This window comes from Carassius auratus, chromosome 8, assembly GCF_003368295.1.
Source record: "Carassius auratus strain Wakin chromosome 8, ASM336829v1, whole genome shotgun sequence".
In the NCBI taxonomy this organism is placed as follows: Eukaryota; Metazoa; Chordata; class Actinopteri; order Cypriniformes; family Cyprinidae; genus Carassius; species Carassius auratus.
In genome coordinates, this window is record NC_039250.1 from 25,335,901 (window position 1) to 25,356,062 (window position 20,162).

The 20,162-nt window shown below is 41.8% G+C and overlaps 1 protein-coding gene and 1 pseudogene across 1 annotated transcript in view; both read right to left on the minus strand.

The window, feature by feature from the left end:
- Positions 1-621, minus strand: part of LOC113107782 (cysteine-rich with EGF-like domain protein 1) — a 20,676-nt gene extending 20,055 nt beyond the window's left edge. The window contains exon 1 of the mRNA XM_026270494.1: positions 503-621. The gene's annotated coding sequence lies outside the window, so the exon portion shown is untranslated. The remainder of the gene's footprint in view (positions 1-502) is intronic.
- Positions 622-2,171: 1,550 nt separating this feature from the next.
- On the minus strand, positions 2,172-12,115 carry LOC113106842 (uncharacterized; annotated as a pseudogene).
- Positions 12,116-20,162: the final 8,047 nt, after the last annotated feature.

Sequence of the window (20,162 nt, forward strand, 5' to 3'; positions counted from 1 at the left end):
GAAAATCGAACTTCTAAAAATGTAAAATGGTATGAAGTTATATATATATATATATCTAACAGAATTATTTTCACCAGTGGTCTCAGAATGTTGGACCTGACTGTACTCTAAAGCATTGTTAGTCCCAGCATGAGCTGAACGATCACTTCCTCTTCCTGTCTGATGTGATGTGATGTGATGTGATGGGGGCTCATCCCTCAGTGCAGTGGTGCTGGTGCTGATGCTGATGTGATGCTGATGTGATGCTGCTGTATCTAGGCCAGATCTCTGCAGAGCCAGAATGACTGAATGCCTGCTGGAGTTCCTATATTCATGCAACACTTCAGCTCTAGTCTTCAAATAAACGATGTCACTCGTTGCTCGTACACAAGATTCATTCAATTGCCACAGTGTTTCTACGGCGATGGCTGCAACGCGACAATACATCAAACAATCACTGTTACATTTACACGCTTTTATTTGAATATCACGTATGCCGAATCGTTCTGTTCCGTGTACTCACTTTATAAGATCGCGTGGTGGTAAACAGCCTCCAAATCCTTTCCGTTTCAGGAGCAGTTATAGCATCTCCGAAGCCGATCGCTTTTCTAGTTCATTCTGCAGCTGATCGCTCAAGTCCCGCCTCCTCCTGGAAACAGCCAATCCTCATCAAAGAACGATTCTGATGCGCCAATCACAGACCGCCGTGTGCCAAAACCAAAGTTGTGATCAGTTTCGTCATCGCCCTGCCCACTTTATTTAAACCATTTACGGTAAATACATATCTAATTAATAAATTCATTCATTCATTCATTCATTTATTATTCGTTTAGTATCACGTTTTATGCAATCATCGCAAATTATCTTTACAGAAAATGAAGATTCTAGTTGTACTTCATCAGTGATGACTGTCAGTTTATGTGCATATGGCAGAAATTTTGGGGAAAATACATACAAGACGTAGTCAACCAGACGATGAACATTATTAACACTGATTATATTATATGATTTAATCTAACTAGTAATATTTGGTAGTTATGTATGTTGTTTCAGGGGTAGAATCTTATACGAATGAATTTTTATTATAATTATAATTCTTATTATTTTTTATTTTAATTTTTTACACATGCGAGCTGAAATGCCATTTAAATAAAGATCTCTAGTTGTTGAACTTTATTATACAAATAAACCAATAGGGGAGACGGGGGCTAACTGTCCCACTTTTTACTGTGCATACAACTTTTTTTTTTTTTCACAACAATTTTTCAAAAATATTGATAATGGACAAATCATTCATGCAACTGGACACCTGACTCAAAAGCTTACATTGAAAATGAGTGATATAGCTTATTACCTTCTGTGTTTCTAAGATACAGCCTCTGCGCCTCCTCTATACTGCATATAGCACCGCAGTTTAATTGAGCATTGATCAGAGGAATAAAGTGACTTCTCTCACAATTTTGACCTTCTCTGGAGTTCTGTTGTGTTGTGTGTGTCTTTGTGTTTTCAAGAGGGAGTCCAGCTGGTCTCTTTTGGCTTCTAATGTAAAACTGGCTCTGGTCCATCCTGCAGACTCTATTCTGAGCGTAAGATAAGGCATACATTAACACATCATTTATACATATTTACATCGGTGTCAGACTAAGTTCATTCGGACCTGGGCAGTTTCCTAAACAATGGAGCAATATCAGAAAGGAGTTTCTGAAAATTGCAAAGAGTTTGAAGTTATCATCATCATCTACAGTGCATAATATCATCCAAAGAGAATCTGGAACAATCTCTGTGTGTAAGGGTCAAGGCTGGAAAACCATACTGGATCCCCATGATCTTCAGCTCTTAGACAGCACTGCATCACATACAGGAATGATACTGTAATGGAGATCACAACATCGGCTCAGGAATAATAATTTCAGAAGTCTGAGGAAAGATTTTTCAATGTCTCTTCTGCTCAACAAGGCTACATTTATTTGATCAAAAATACAGCAAAAGCGTTAATATTGTGAAATATTATTCTAATGAAGACAGCTGTTTTCTGTGTGAGTTTCTGTTAAAGTGTAATGTATTTCTGTGATGCTCCGCTGTATCTTCAGCATCATTCCTCCAGATGATTCTTCAGAAATGCTTGTGATATGATGATTTCTGATGATTATCAGTGTTGAACACAGTTTGGGTGTGATCTGTGCTCTTCTCACTCAGTGTCCCTGTCCTGCGTCGGCTGCCAGCTCAGACAGACTCAGCACACACAGCACCAGAGACGCTCCACTGATCCCTCCACACTGCAAGCTGTTATTAACTCACATCAGGTTAAACTGCTCCCTATGAAGAACTAATGGATGGGAGACCTTGTCTTCAAAAGGACATAGTGGCCCCAGGAAACCATCCATTCCCACCACGTTAACCTGTTCCCCCAAACACACAGCTATGTCAGACATGAACTGCAAACGTGATCAAATACATATTAGGTACCTGCACACACAATGAAGGATGGCGCTCTGTACAAACTCTCCTTTTAACTGCTGTAAAAGATGAGAGAAGAATCAGTGTAAGAGAAGTACTTCAGAAGTACACTTGAGTTTACTGTGCTTATACTGTAATGTCAAGCCTCATGATTACTATAGCTTATACAGTTCTGGGGTCTCCATCCAGCTGTCATTCATCCGGGTGTGGACCTGAGATCTGCTGACCGCATGGCCACAGCTGAGCCTCCAGCCTGCAGGGGGCGCTGAGGATCCACACCAGAGCCTTGTGATGAGCTTCAGTCTCTGCCAGAGACACGGACACACTGAGAACCACACCAGAGCGGAGCACTCGTGATGTTACACAGCGTCTGCACTGACTGCACGGTTACATGCAGTCTGAATCTGCTCACTTAGACAATCTTGCTTGTCTCAGTCTGCTCAACTTGTCTCTGTGGTGATGTCAGTGCCCTAAAATGTTATAATGTACTATTTCACACAAAGAGATGAAGGATCAGATGATGATGTTACTAAAGAGGAGTCAGATGACAGTCTGTTATATGCACAGGTGTGCTGTGCTCGCTTTTCTAACTACAAGCAACACTATTCATGCTATCCAACCAGACGAGGGTGATCAAAAGTTCAGAGACTATGTCCATCATGACAAAACTGTCCTCTTCAGGGTAACGTTAGTCTGTTTGTGTAAAGATGCAGTATAGTGCTCCTGACAGACACTGATTGTAAGTAGAAGTGAAAGGGAAACCCCTCTCACTTTAAAGCCGTTCTTCTCAAAATATCATTCAATAATAGCTATCAGCCAACATCAGTATATCAATATATGCCATAACTTTTGTTCTGTTCAACAAAGGAATGGACAAAATGAAAACTCCGCTTTCATATGGTACCTAAACCTAAAAAAGATCAAATTTCACCATGTGTTGGGTTTTACTTTCTTGGTAGACAGTTTTTACATAGCTTTCACATGTCCAAATATAAACATCGGTTGTATTAGCTTTCAGTCTTTAGTCAGTCTTACTTTTCCTTATTCCGGCCCTGTTCTAACTTGTACTATTCTAAACCATGGCTGAAATTTAGTAAAACGAGCACCTCTTGCCTCTTTATGATGAATCACTTGCTGTATTCCTCATTTGTGTGTCTCTTTAGATAAAAGTGTCTCCTAAAAGAATAAAGGTAAATATAAATGTAAATAAACATTACCTCAAAGCACAGACAGGGGGCGACAGAGCTGAGAAAAGCTCAAACTCATGGCTGGCATTATTCTTTAGATTATGGGAGAGACAGAAAAAGAAGTTAAAACTTAAATTAACCAATTAAGTGCAAATGTATTATAGAGCAGCGTGACATATCCATTCCACCTTGAGACAGCTTCTGGCATGCAGAAAACTCCTGGAAACTCTCTTTATCTTCATTGTACACATACAGTGTCATTGCTCCTGTCACATGGTCAGTTTTCTTGTGCAGCTTGGGTGGGACTGGAAGACAAAGCCAAAGAGAGGAGGTTATCAATGATTACTGATGCGTCCAGCAGATCTATGAAAAAAACCTCTGCGACTAAATCACATAATCATTTAGAGTGTCCTCATTAATATTCATACCCTTGGTAAACATGAGCAAAACCTACTGTGAAAAAATTGGTTTTGAGGTTTCTCCTCTTGTCCTTTGAATGTAAATAATCACAAAAAATATGTTTTATCCAAAATTTGTGTGCCAAAATGACTTACTGGCCTCACACACAGTCAGGAGGCTTGGTCAAGTGGCCAAACAATCTGTAAGAATCGCAGATGGAGACTGCAGACGCTAGTTGGGCTCTGGGCTCAGAAGTCTCCAAAGCTATGATTAGACCACAACTTTTTTTGGGATGGTTGTCAGAAAAAGTAAAAAAATGCTATGGGTTTATATGGATTTGGCAGAAAAGAAAGAACTGATTGTAACAAAGTACCTCATCTGCACTGTAGACTGTCACATGTGCCCTGTATGTGGACTTTTAATAAAGACTTTTAATGAGGAACCGGAACCCTACTGTAAATCTCCTCAACTACTACACATCCACACCCCGTCAGACTTTAGGTAGCACTATAATATGTACTTTTACTTTTTTGCTCATATTTCAGCAACCACACAGGTTATAATCAAACCTTTTTGTCAAGTTGAATATCAATGGATTTTTTGGCATGCATAAAACTATTCCACCATTTTGAGCTTTTATATAAACCAAATATTTTATATATTTTCGAACTCCTCCAAGACCATTTTATAACACCAAATTGTGTATGTGCCATCTAGAAACCCTGGAAAAAGTATCAAAAGAATTTGGAAGATATCCAAGACAACTGTTTAATTCTATTAACAAATTTCTGAATTGTAATATACTGCTTTAACTCAACTTTGTAATATGTTTTTTGTCTTTTTTGATACCAAGATTGATAATGTATGCAAGGTTATTTGTGCTTCTACTTCATTTTCGTCTTCTTCTGTTAATGTCTCTTATTCTGGTACTCTTTTTTCAAACTTCTGCACTCTTGATTCATACTCTCTTCAAAAGGAGGTTTCTCAAATGAAGCCGGCCACTTCTTTACTTGATCCCATACCTACTAGTCTGTTTCAGTCATACAGTATCTTGTTTCCTTGTGTCCAGTTGTTTTGAGCATTAGAAATGACTCTTTGTGTACTGGGGTTGTCCCACCAGCTTTTAAAACTGCTGCAGTTAGCCCAGTACCAAAGAAGATAAATACTGATGCTGAACCTATGCTCACTCCGTCCATCTCGCCTTTCTTCTGTGGTTTTATCCTCACTTCCTTCACTCTGTTTTCAGCTCTGGACACGAGCAATGCTATGGACACTCTTTGCTCCACTCTAACCTCTTGCTTGGACAACTTTTGCCCACTATCGTCAGACCAGCACGCACCGCCCCATCTGCCCCCTGGCTGTCCGAGGTTCTCCGTGAACATCGCTCTAAACTCAGGGCTGCAGAGAGGAAATGGCAGAAATCAAGAAACTCTTCCGACCTTAGTGTGTATCAATCTCTCCTCTCTTCCTTCTCTGCAAATGTCTTCACGGCTAAAACATCCTACTACCACAATAAAATTAACATCTGGTGTGATGCTCGGACACTCTTCAAAACTTTCTCTTCTCTTTTTAATCCGCCGCCTCCACCTCCTCCATCAACTCTTACAGCGGACCACTTTGCAGTTTTCTTCACAAATAAGACAATAACCATCAGTGACCAATTCTCCACAACGCAGACTGAGGACAACTTCACAATGATCAATGCACATTCTCTCTCCTCCTTCTCTCCACTCTCAGAGATGGATGTTTTCAAACTTATCCTGTCCAATCATCCTACTACTTGTCCACTTGATTCGATTCCCACTCACCTTCTTCAAGAGATCTCTTCTTCAGTCATACCTTCACTTACTCACATGATCAACTCCTCTCTTCACTCTGGAACATTTCCCTCAGCTTTCAAGCAGGCTCGGGTAAACCCACTGCTTAATAAACCATCTCTAAATCCAGCACTTCTAGAAAACTACAGACTGGTATCCCTTCTTCCATTCATTACAAAGACACTTGAGTGAGCTGTGTTCAACCAGCTTTCTATGTTCCTTGTACAGAACAACCTCCTGGACAGCAACCATGTTACTCCTCTCCTCATCAGGTTACACTGGCTACCAGTAGCTGCTCGCATGAAATTCAAGGTACTGATGCTTGCCTTCAAGACGACCACTGGCACGGCACCAACTTACCTAAACTCACTGGTTAAATCCTATGTGCCCTCCAGAAGCTTGCGCTCTGCAAGTGAACAACGCCTTGTGGTGCCATCCCAAAGAAGTTCAAAATCACTCTCACGGACCTTTTCCTGGACTGTGCTCAGCTGGTGGAATGACCTCCCAATCTCAATTCGTACAGCTGAGTCTTTACTCATTTTCAAGAATCATCTAAAGACTCATCTTTTTCACCTGCACTTAACCTACTAATACTAGCACGTTTCCTTCTTTTCTTGTCTTTCATTTAATAATGCTTCTATTGTTCTCATTTGTAAGTCGCTTTGGATAAAAGCATCTGCTAAATGATTAAATTTAAATGTAAATGATTATGAAAACCTTAATAATTTTCGTCCCATAGCTAATCTTCCTTTTCTTGTTAAAATTTTGGAGCGAGTGGTTGTTTCTCAGTTATTTTCTCATTTAACTGAAAACAATCTTTTTAGAGCCTTTGCAATCTGGCTTCTGCAAATTCTTTAGTACTGAAACAGCACTAGCTAGTCTTGTTAACCCCTTGTTAACTAGCTAGTCTTGTTAACTTATAAACCCTTATGTTTTCTTCCACTCTTGTTCAGGTCTAGTCCATGGATGGATGTCTTGCTGGCATTCTCAGTTTTGTTCCTTGTCTTTCATGCATTCCTTGTTCCAGCTCTCCCCGGTTTCAAAGTTCACCTTAGTGATGAAGTATGGTGGAGTCACTGACATCTTGTTAGGGTGCATGGTCCATCAAGTACCAACAGATATTATATCAGCATCTAAATGACCCTGTCAGGAAGTTAAAACTGGGCTGTTTATAATTTACTTTACATTTATTCATTTAGCGGACGCTTTTATCCAAAGCAACTTACAGATGAAGACAGTGGAAGCAATCAAAAACAACAAAAAGAGCAATGATATATAAGTGCTATAACAAGTCTCAGTTAGGTTAACACAGTACACGTAGCATGGGATTTAAAATAATATAATAAATAAAAAGAAAACAGACAGAATAAAAAAAGAATAGAGCAAGATAGTGTTAGAGGTCTTTACACACACTATATATATATACACACATACACACACACACACACAATTGCATAATAAATTAAAAGAAAATAGAATACAAAAAGATTAGAAGGTAGTTAGATTTTTTAAAGAATAGAATTAGAATAGTGAGTGTTAAAGTTAGAGGGTCAAATAAAGATGGAAGAGATGTGTTTTAAGCCGATTCTTGAAGATTGGCTAAGGACTCAGCTGCTCGGATTGAGTTGAAGAGTTCATTCCACCAGAAGGGAACATTTAATTTAAAAGTCCGTAAAAGTGACTTTGTGCTTCTTTGGGATGAACAATCAAACGACGTTCACTTGCAGAACGCGAGCTTCTAGAGGCACATAAGTCTGAAGTAACAAATTTAGGTAAATGTGTGCAGAGCCAGTGGTAGTATTGTAGGCAAACATCAATGCCTTGAATTTTATGCGAGCAGCTATTGGAAGCCAGTGCAAATTGATAAACAGAGGTGTGACTTGTATTCTTTTCGGCTCATTAAAAATTTATCTTGCTGCCGCATTCTGAATTAATTGTAAAGGTTTGATAGAATTGGCTGGAAGACCTGCCAAGAGAGCATTGCAATAGTCCAGCCTGGACAGAACAAGAGCTTGAACAAGGAGTTGTGCAGCATGATCTGAAAGAAAGGGTTTGATCTTCTTGATGTTGAATAAAGCAAATCTGCAGGAACGGACCATTTTAGCAATGTGGTCTGAGAAAGTCAGCTGATCATCAATCATAACTCCAAGGCCTCTAGCTGTTTTTGAAAGATTTATGGTTGATGTGCCTAACTTGATGGTGAAATTTTAATGGAACGATGGGTTTGCTGGAATCACAAGCAGTTCTGTCTTGGCAAGGTTGAGTTGAAGGTGATGGTCCATCATCCAGGAAGAAATGTCTGTTAGACAAGCTGAGATGCGAATAGCTACCGTCGGATCATCAGGATGGAATGAGAGGTAGAGTTGATTGTCATCAGCATAGCAGTGGTATGAAAAGCCATGTTTCTGAATGACAGAACCTAATGATGCCATGTAGACAGAGAAGAGAAGTGGTCCAAGAACTGAGCCCTGAGGCACCCCAGTAGTTAGATGTTGTGACTTGGGCACCTCACCTCTCATATTTATATTTATTTTGGTTTATTTATCTCATATTTGCTAAAGGTATCAACTGTTGAGGGCACTGTATGCTATGAAAATACATAATGGCCTGGTTTCATAAAGAAGGCTTAGGATAAGCCAGATAGGTCAATTGGGACATTTTAGTAGTTTTTATAAACGTACATTTAAAAAAAAAAAAAAAAAAAAAAAAAAAATACATTACAGGTGTGCATCTTGAGACAAAACAAAGGCAATAACATATTTTAAGATCAGTCAGAGCAATTTTCTTTCAGTTGTAACAGCTCATATTAGCATTTTAGTCTGGGATTATGTCTAAACTATGTCTGTGAAAACGGGGGAATATGTAAATTATGCATCTACTGATTTGAAGAAATTTCTTGAGCCACCCAAATTATCTTTTGGTGCTTCTAGCACATTTAGCCAATTGTCAACTCGCATATATACTTTTCAAACAAAAAAAAAGTAATGTCTTCTTGGGATATATTCATGATATGCTGCCAGGGTGTGATGCTGAAGAATGTACTTTTATGATACTAAGCCAATAACCTGTAACCTGACTCTCCCCTGACCTGCCCTATATAAATCATTTTTCCCTTTTGGGTAAATTTTTTCATGATGGATTTGTGTTTGCCATTAGTGTTTGGTTTCAGGGTAGCTACAGTTGTTGATTTTTACACAAAGCCTCATTATGATACATGATGCCTTGAAAATCGAACCCATGATCTGAAACTTTATTATTGCCGTTTTTCCAGTCACATAAACTAAACAGTTCAACTGGACACCTGTTAACTTACCCTTACAGAAGATGGCATCTAAACCCTTGGAACACACTGAAAGAGAAAAATGCATTGGTGCCATCCATCAATGAATGTTCAGCAGTCATTTATGTGTAACAAATACTTAGAGAGAGAGGTGTTCATGATTTAAAGCATATTTACCTTCCTCTTTTGGAGGAAGATTGACAAGTTTAGTTTGTGCATGAGTGCATGAGTTTGTGCATGAAGAATGGACTACAACTGAACTACCAAGCTCTGTCTCCGTTATCTCCACCAGTAAAAACATCCACACCTATGACACATACACCTGACACAATCAGCACTTCACACATCAAAACCAAACTAAAAAAGGTTTAAATATAATGTAAGCTTGACAAAGCATTGGCCAAGCTGAAGCTTTAGGTCTAGTCATGCAAGAACTTGCAGTTAAGTACAGTATGCAAACATTATCTTATCTGAATACTTGAGCAGATTCAAGTGAGATATGAGAGAGAAAATTAAAAGTTGAAATGTGGTTGCTAGAGTGTTGCTAAGAAGTTGCTAAGGTGTTCTGCTTCGTAGGCCATTGCTATGTGATGACTAAGAGACCATCTGTTGACCTGCAGTGTGAAGAACGGGCTGTGAACCGGAGCATGCTGGAGTGGCTCTGTGAAGAGTACGTGTAACACACATGAACAGTAGTGGCAGACGTCATGTTGTCAAGGTCTTCTTGAGGAGCACCTCCATACATTTCCTCATGGGGCTCCCTTCCTCTTCATCACCACTGCCATCACCCGTCACAGATTGATCTGCATCTAACACAGAAAAAACACACCTTAAGAAATAATCCTGCTGGTCAGAGAAACCAAACCAACTGTGATGACGCACCTCTGACTGTGACGTTCACCAGGACTTTCAGGCACAAGATCCAGGTCTGCTGCTCTTGGCACTGCACAATGTACAGCAGGCATCTAGACTGCTCACATAGACATGCTCGTCATCCTGGATACAAGAACGGCCGCTTAAGACAAGACAATCAGACAAATGAAGGCAGTGAAGTGCACAGTTCTGCCGGTCAGGGTGAAACATCTGTCAAACACTACTTCACATCTAGCTTTTCTTACCTGATTTTACTTCACTGTAAATTATTCCCTACAGAGACAAAACAATGAACAAAGATTCAGTCACATTAACAGAAATCACATACATAAAAAATATTTACAACACACACACACAGACATATACAGTATTGTTCAAAATAATAGCAGTACAATGTGACTAACCAGAATAATCAAGGTTTTTAGTATATTTTTTATTGCTACGTGGCAAACAAGTTACCAGTAGGTTCAGTAGATTCTCAGAAAACAAATGAGACCCAGCATTCATGATATGCACGCTCTTAAGGCTGTGCAATTGGGCAATTAGTTGAAAGGGGTGTGTTCAAAAAAATAGCAGTGTCTACCTTTGACTGTACAAACTCAAAACTATTTTGTACAAACATTTTTTTTTTTCTGGGATTTAGCAATCCTGTGAATCACTAAACTAATATTTAGTTGTATGACCACAGTTTTTTAAAACTGCTTGACATCTGTGTGGCATGGAGTCAACCAACTTGTGGCACCTCTCAGCTGTTATTCCACTCCATGATTCTTTAACAACATTCCACAATTCATTCACATTTCTTGGTTTTGCTTCAGAAACAGCATTTTTGATATCACCCCACAAGTTCTCAATTGGATTAAGGTCTGGAGATTGGGCTGGCCACTCCATAACATTAATTTTGTTGGTTTGGAACCAAGACTTTGGGGGGGGGGGGGGGGGGTTGCGCGATCCTCGATGCCACTGAGGATGTTCTGAGATGTTTTTCTTCACAGTCACAGGCAGAGTTCACATCACCATTTATAAAGGAGGGAGAGGTAAGAGATCAGTAATAAATCAGTACAATCCACTCAGTGATAATTATGATCGTGATCAAACCACTCCAAACCACATCCAATTCAGTGTCAAACGTGTACAATTACGAGTTCTCAGTTACTTAGCTCCTCTCCAATGCAAACAGGGTATTTCACTCTCCTTCTGTTGTCCTCGAATCCCTCATCAAAGCAACACTTTCCTCTTCATTCACCCGTCCTCCAGTAACTATTACCACCCAATAAAACGACTTTTCACAAGGGAGAAAAACCACACCAACCACCTCTCTCTCTTGCTTTTTATCCTCTCCACTGTTGATGAGGCCTCACACAAACTCTCTGAGTAAATCCCCCACACCTGTTGCCAATCTGTCACTTGGGGTTGTCATAGCAACAGACGCACACACAGGCCTGGGGACGGGGTTACACTCAAAGCGTCCCACCGGGAACACTGCTTCAGCGGGAATAAGTTCCACATGCCATTTGTCAAACCGTTCTAGTCCCGAGAACGGTCTCCAGACACCCAGTCTCCAAACCTGACTGGAGGCTGACCTTGATTCTCTCGCTGGGACCGTCGAGGTGGGGAAATGGGTACTTCAGGTCGTAGCCCTAGGCTTCCTGGAATCACCGCCCATCCTACCAGCGGGGGAATCCCGGACATTTCAATCAAATTTCGATGTAACACCCGTTCGTTTCTGCCCGCAATGCATATACGGGTTGGTCTGGGTGTGGCTGTCGCTGAACGACAAATGGCTGAGCCTCCCACCGGTCACTCAATTTTCCCTTCCCTTGTCGGCGATTGTCCCGCACCAGTACCCTCTCCCCTGGCAGTAACGGTGCCTCTTGAGCCGTCCGGTCATACAACCTCTTGTTCTTCAACGCTGCTCGGTTAATCTTGCCCGAGACTCATTCGTACGCTGACTGGAGGCGTTGATGATGTCCCGTCACCCAATCTGTCAAACTACTTCCCTCTTCTCCTGCAGTGGTCCCCAGAAGCATATCCATCTGAAGTCTCACATGTCTGCCGAACATCAGGTAGGTGGGGGCGTAACCAGTGGTACTGTGCACACTGTTGTTATATGCCTGTACCATCGCCAGGAGCCTGTCGACCCAATGGCCTTGCTGTTCCTCCTCTAAGGTTCTTAATAAACTCAGCAAGGTCTGATTAACCCCTTTATGTGCAAACATCGCCGACGGCCCCAGTTTATTATTGTTTCACTTCCACAGCACATTAAACATCACTGTCTTACTTCATCTGGACAAACTGTGCATCAATTGAAAGTTTAAAGACTCTAGCTTCGATATTTGACCAATATTTTGATAAAACATTGTTGCAGTGACAGATATTTAGTGATTTATGTCAGGAGTGCAAAATAATAAATCCGTATTATGCCACATTTTGAATAGAAATTCATCACTCACTCATATTCATTCACGTCAGCAGCGGTTTATTTGTGTTCACATAGACTCACTGAACAGTGTCAATAAGGATTTATAGACCAAAGATGCATATCTGCGGAGATATATGGATATATTTACTGATGTTTACTTCATATTTCTTCAGACAGAATCGTCATTTCTATTCATTTTCCACGGATTTACGCGATCTGATGATAAACAGCCTCTCCCAGCGATCTGTGTGTGTGTTTGCTGTGCTGTCAGCTCGTGCTGTGTGTCACTCAGACTCCGATTGGGCCTTCCCAATGTCAATATTAGAGTGTCATAACCGGACACCGCCACATCGTGTCACATGCTTCCTGCACACTTCCTGGTAGTTATCTGGCCAAAACAACACTGAAACACCTCTGTACACACGAAATATGCGAATAATAAACCCGCGATTATGATAGTAAAGCTTGGTATGAGAATTTCTTGAGATCTGATCGCTAAAGGAAGTTATTATAAACACTCGATCGGGGTTTAAAGTGAGTTTTGAGTAAAAGTGTACTAATAATTTCATAAATTGTCAGATGTAGCTTGATGCTAACGTTAGCACCAATGCTACTAATAGCAGGTGCTTTTCTTCTTCATAATGCATTTTTGTCTCAATAATTCACGTAAGGTCGTAAGAAAATGTTTTGTTGTATTTTTATAGTAAGACTTTTGATAAATAAGGGCTAAATGCAAAGAGAGACTGAAGTGAGATCGCTGCTTTGTTGCTTTGTAAAGCCTGAAAAACAACAATAAAGGCTAATAAAGGTGGAATAAAAACAAAAGAATAATGATAAAAGAATAATGCGGATAATGTGTCATACCTGGCGGAGGTGTGAAAGACTCGTTTTGTGAGAACAATACAACAATGAATCGGGGAGTTTTGCAAAGCCAACACACATACAAAACACACAGGAGAGTTTACATGTGAAATCTTACAGGGATGACAAGGGCCATAAATCAATCTGATTAGCCTTCTCTAAAAACACACATGACATGGCCTTAGAAAATATTTCATAAAATTCACAGTTTTACAGATTCGATTATGAAATTTTTTATGGAGTTTTGGAAGACTTGTGGCCTTAGCTACACTGTGTTTCTAAAATCATATCCTACATCAACAATTTTTAAAATACATTTAAAACATATGTTTTTAATATTTTTATTTTTGTTTTTATGTTTGAGCTTATATATCTCTATTATCATAACAGTCTGATTATGATTCCTAAACAGTAAACTTTAAAGTGTCAGCTTTGTGAACAAAGGTTGATTATGTAGCTAATCAGAAAGAATCATGAGCAGAAACCTTTTTATTTTTGGTATGTAATTTCGATCTCCATGCCAAAAAAAGGGGGGTTACTAGTAAGGGGTTAAACCTCTCACACCCCCGTTCCCTTGGGGGTGATAGGGAGTTGTATGGGTCTTCTTGCATCCGTACAGTTGGCACAGCTCATGGATCACCCTGGACTCAAAGTTGGTTCCTTGGTCTGAGTGGAAAATTTCAGGGCATCCAAATGGTTGGATCACATACCTCCAAAGGGCGTTGGCAGTCGTAATGGCAGTTTGGTCCAGGGTTGGGATGGCCCAAGCATACTTAGTAAAAAGATCGGTCACCACGAGGATGTTCTGGATCCGATGGTCTGCAGCCCAAGGGCTACTGCTCTCTCGAATAATCCCCTTGTCGAGCATCCCTCGCAAAAGGGTGCGGACCTCTGAATACAAGGTCGGGGGCACGGGTCTATAGCGCTCTCGGCTGGGTGCAGCGTCCCCAGTTGGGATTTGATGTCGCACCACATCTGTGCGGCCGTAATCCTCATCGTGAGTGGAAAACAAGTGCTGCCATTCCATCAAGAACTCTTGGAGTTGTCCCAATTGCTCTTCCCCTAGTCCTTCACCCCGTAAAGACTCCCCCATCAGGTGGGTAGGCAATCCTCCTCCTATCTCTCCCGCCCCCGGACCAGCTCGTGTTAGGGCCACCTCTACCACTGTCGGGCCTACTCGATTGAAATTGACTTCAATCTGTTCACGAACCTGCTAGGGCCTCACAGAGGTCGGCCCTGATGCGGTCCCACTCCTGCCCGGCCGATGTTGCAGCTGTTCGAGCCGGTCTACTTCGGAACAGCTCCTCCCAACAATCCGAAATGACGTTCATGCCAATCAGGGCACGATGAGACCCCAGGCCACCACCACGACCACCACTCCTTTCTGTGGCACTATGACTACCTGAATCTTTAGATCAGTCACAAGGTATCCCACATACAGGATGTTGAGACCATTCGCCCCACGTAGCGTCAACCAGGGGGCTTCCGCAGGCGGTCGACCTTCAGTGCCAAACAACTCATGGGCCAAGCTTTCGGTGAATAGGGTCACTTGGGAGCCTGTATACAAGTGGCACTGCACTTCCTGGTCATTGACCTGAACCACCACCACCGGGCAACGGGCTCCTAAAAGTTGTAGGCAGAGAGGGGTCTGATAAGGGGGTCCCGACCACTTGACCCACAGTGGCCGGAAACTCTAAAAACCCCCTTGCGATGCACGTCGAGCAGGACACTGACGAAAGTAATGTCCCGGCTCTCCACAGCTGTTGCAGATGGGATGCCCATGCTCATCCCACTGAAATCGCGAGCCCGAAGGTCAGGATGGACGGCGGTCGGGAGGACGGTTCCCATCAGAGTAAGCCCGCCCCCGCAGTAAAGAGGACAACTGGAGGCGCTATCGATGAAGCTCCTCCATAAAAGATTTAGATAGGTCAGACACTTGTTCCCGCACATCTCTCTTCAACTCTTCCCGGAGGGCCTGCTTCCAGTCAGATGTCGTAGTAGTCGAAGGGGTGCTAACAACATTCGTGGCTAGGCAGCTGGGAGGATCTACATTCTCCATGTGATCATGCTCAAGGACCAGTTATTCTTGTCGTAGCTCTTCAAAGGTCATGTTCGGGGTTAGTCGAAATTGCAACCGCAGACTCTGACGCACAGGGCCCTCCTGCAACCCCAATAAAAACTGATCTCATAGTAGAACCTCTTCGCCCCCAGGCCATGATCCTGATCTCGCTCCCGTAGTTGTAGGGTAAATGCCCAAACAGATTGACGAGGGCCTTGCCGAGAATTGAAAAACTGCCACCTCAGAACAGCTACTGGGGTGGTGTCTCCATATTGTCCCGTGAGGAAGTCAAAAATGGACTGGACAGTCGCTCGAGTTGCTGCCGGTGCTGCCTGAACTTCTCTCCTTGCTTCCCCTTCCAAGGAGTTTAAAACAAACTGAACCTGCTGTGGGGCACTCAGACCTTGGAGCCCTGCCAGGTACTCCACCTGGATCTTCCACATCGACAAGCTCATTTCAGATCCCGGGCCTCCATACTTCGGAGCCCACAGAGCCCCCATAAAAATTGGCATGACGGGTTGCCGTGCTCCAGGCACTTCCTCTTCTGCCATCTCAACCTCTGGTCGCTCAAATTGAGGTAGACCCTGCCGACTACGCCAAGAAATCTGTCACAGGTCAGGTGGCCCAAGCTAGACTGCGCCCACCCCTAAAGCAGGACCACCTCGAGGAGCGTGTCAGAGGGAAGAGTCGGAGACAGAGAATAAATTTAACAAGTTTTATTTTGAAGTAAAAGCAAATTGGAAATCCTAATCTAAAATCTTCTTCTTTGTTGCCCTCAGGGATCGAAGGTGAACAGTGCAGCGACCGGGGACTCTCCTGCCCTCTTCCTCTGTGCGGGCCCCGCAATAGATAGACAGATGGGTGGTCAAGTAGGTATTTCACAGGTGGGGATACGATTGGCAAGCCAGCAGTCTGGTAAGTCTCCTCTGATAATTAAATAATTCCAACCTTCCTTCCTTCTTCCACAGATGCAGAATTTGGGACGGATGGATATCGGTCAGGTCCGTACATGGCAGATACACAGCCTTGAGGTGGGGATGTGTTTGGCAAGTGAGGGGTCCGGTAAGTCTCCTCCGGTAAGTATGTAATTCCAACCTTCCTTCCTTCCTTCTTCCACAGGTACGGAATTTGAGGTGAATGATATCAGTCGAGTACGTATACGGCAGGTGCATGGTCTTACGGTAAGGTGGCTTCTCCTGACATCGACAGAGTGGATATTCCAGACAAAGCGTGCCAGCCTCACGTTCATGACAAAGGACAGTCACCTCTCTCAGCACAGGTGGGCCACCAGGATGCAGCAAACTCGACGTCAGCAGGCTGTGCAGGGTTTCTACTGAGACAGACAGAATGAATGCTCCAGACAAAGTATACAGTTCACATGCGTTGGAAGGAACAAACACTTCTCACAATACAAATGAATAGCAGGGATAAAGCAGACTCGAAGTCAACGGGCTGAACGGGGCTTCTTCTGACACAAACAGAGTGGATATTCCAGACAGAGCATGCCAGCCTCAGATTCGTGACAGAGGGAACAGCCACTGCTTTCAGCACAGGTGGGCTACAAGGATGCAACAAACTCGAAGTCGACAGGCGGCGCGGGGTTTCTACTGAGATAGACAGAATAGATGCTTCAAACAAGTCTATAGTTCACATGCATTGGAAGGAGCGAACACTTCTCACCGTACAGATAAGTTGCAAGGATACAGCAGACTCAAAGTCGACAGATTACACAGGGCTTTTACTGAGGCAGATAGTAAATATTTCAACATGGCATCTCTTCTCCTATTAGTACAAACAGAGGGGTTAATTCAAATCCCACATGAAGCATGAAGTGCTCTAAAACTTCCTGGTATACGGCTGTGTTGACCTTTGACCTCAGAAAACACAGTGGACCAACACCAGCAGATGACATGGCACCCCAAACAATCACTGACTGTGGAAACTTTACACTGGACCTCAAGCAACAAGGATTGTGTGTCTCTCCTCTCTTCCTCCAGACTCTGGGACCCTGATCTCCAAAGTTGTTTGTATTTTCCTCTCGGTTTTGTGGCTCTGAGTTTGTCTCTACATGCACATTAGAGCTGCCCTCTCCTGCACTGTGAACAAATTAATAGCGGTCATATAAGTACGATTTAAACAATGCTAATGCACTTCCATTAATGCCAACAAAGTTTTCTAGTCTATTCAAAAGAATGTTGTGGTCAGTAGTGTCGAACACAGCACTAAGATCAAATATAACTAATAGAGAGATTGTCACGGTTGGTGATCTCTGGGTTTTGCACTTTGTGGTGAAGTCTGTGTGTTTCGCATTTGCACTGATTAGTTTGTGGGCGTCTCCGTTAATTGTCATCAACAGCTGTCACTCATTACACACTCCCTATATATTGGCTTGTCTCACGTCTTGTGTTTTTGAGAACGTTGTTTCATGTCTGATCTCTGTCTCTTGCTTCTGTGTTGTTTGCGTTGGATGTCCGTGTCTTCCCCCGGATCCTCATCCACTCTTCGCACTTTCACCAGCATCACGACCTACCTTCGGCTCGATTCCCTGCAGTTCCTGTGGCATCCTCTCCTGCTGCCTTCTCACCGTCACCATCAGGATTACTCACCGTGTCATCGCCATCTTGGATTGCGGTCTTCCCAGCATCGTGTTGTACTCTTGTTTGTTTGTTTTATATTCATTAAACTGTTTAACTCGCACTTGTTTCCAGCTCCTCCTTCACCCAGTCGTCACAGAGATACAACCACAGTAATTTAATTACTGAAATTAAGAATTTATTAACCTCTGGAAAAAATTCTCTTACTTCAAACTTTCTGCCAAAAGTGAGTGATCCTCAAGCTTTTTACACTATATTTTAAATTTCAAAAGTATAATTTGCGTCAGACCTTTCTTCCACTGTTTTCCTCAACTAATTCACTTACTATAGGCCTGCTTTCACTTTCCTGCACAGCTTCACAATTTGAATCCTCATTTTTCCGTTTCAGCCTGATCATTCCCTGCTTCCATTCTCTGCACTCCTTCTATTCGTAAAACAACTTCAGTTTCGTTTGCATTTTATTTCAACTTTCTTCTTGTGTGGACAAATATTTTTCTTATGTCCAATATCTCCACACTCATAACATTTTAGACTGCCAGTATTTACATAATTCATATAGGACTTTCCTTGATGCTGTATGCGAAAAGAGATATCTAAAGATGATGATCCCCAAAACATAATTTTTATTCAGGTTTTCCCAAACCTGAGTAGTTCTCGCTCAGTTATGTATGAACGGTGGCACATTAGAAACTAAGTTTTGTTGAAAGTGAAACCAGCACTGAAATAACCCAGAAAACACCACTTATCTACATTCTGCTATCAATCAACCGACCAACAAAACTCTGCTCCTTCAAGAAGATCACAACGGTCTTATTCATGCACGATGCAGAAACTATGTTTTCAAATCCAATTTGTTCACCAACCACAACAAGTACATCTTCAACAGGCACACACCTTACTGCTCCATGACGGAGTGAAAGAAATGAATCCCACCCTCACGGGTGAGCCTCTATTCTCACACCCTGCCAAAAGGCCCAACAAAAAAAATAGATAAATTTGGAAAAACTAAAAATAAATAAACTGGCAAAGAAAAAAAGAGAATAAAAGCAAACAAAACAAAAACGTGAACAACTTCCCAAGAAAAAAGGAAAGCAGTTGATCTTCTCACTCGTGAAACACTCACGCACCCCACATTCCCGACATTGTATCTAGATGATCTGTGAATCAGGAGCTAGGGAAAGGTTTAGTCACTGTGTATTCCTCCAGATGTTCGACAGGGAACTGTAATGAAGAACAATCCTGCTCCTCCTCCTCACCCAACAGCAGCCCATCAGTGCAAACACTTCACACTCTTTCACAAACACTTACTCAATGTTGACTTCAGAAATAGTACTCGAAAGCATGACAGATTACTGTATTTCAGTGACAACCCCTAACCATGTCTTAATCAAATATCAATATAATATGTCAAAGACTATCCATTGTACATATATTAAAATATTTTTTTTTCATAATCTCTGGATACATTTTTATTCCTGTATTGTTTAAATATATACATTTTTGTTTGTTAGTATCTTATTTTTATTCATTAGTTACTTTGCACTTTTTGGACAGTTTTTTTCTTACTGTTACAATGTCTTTTCACTTCTTGTTTTGTGTTTATGCTCTGGCAATACTAACTGGCAGTCATCTACTGTAGAGTTCAGGTACAGACAGTTTCTTCAGAAATCACCATTTCAATGGAAACACACACATACCAGTGATGTTCCCAGACCACCACTGATTTAATATGTCAGTTTTCAAAACCATGTACTCTTCTTACTAAGTACAGGATGTGTTTGATAAATAGTTAAATAGTTTTGAATACTGAAATAATAAATCAGTGATCAAACACACTTAATAGGCCAAATGTGATGTCAAATCACAGTTTAGCTCCATTTCTCTCTTACTGCAAACGGATCCTCAGTCCATCTTAGTCCAAAGAAACAAGGCGAGAAGATCTTAATGAGGATGTGCATGTTTAAACTGTCTTCTAAAAACCCTGACCACCAAATAATTCATTGGAAATTGCTGCATAGGGTTTACTTGACTCCAATGAAACGTTTTCATATGAATCTGACATCGTCTCCTAAGTGCAATCTATGTTCGCAAGGATCTTTAGGCACATTTTTGCATTATTTTTTTTGGGGGGGAGTGCCCCTCTCTCTCTCCTTTTTGTACTGCAGCAGGGCCGTGCAGAGACCACTGAAGGGGCAGGTGCTCAAAGTATAAAAGGGACATTTTAATATGCTCCT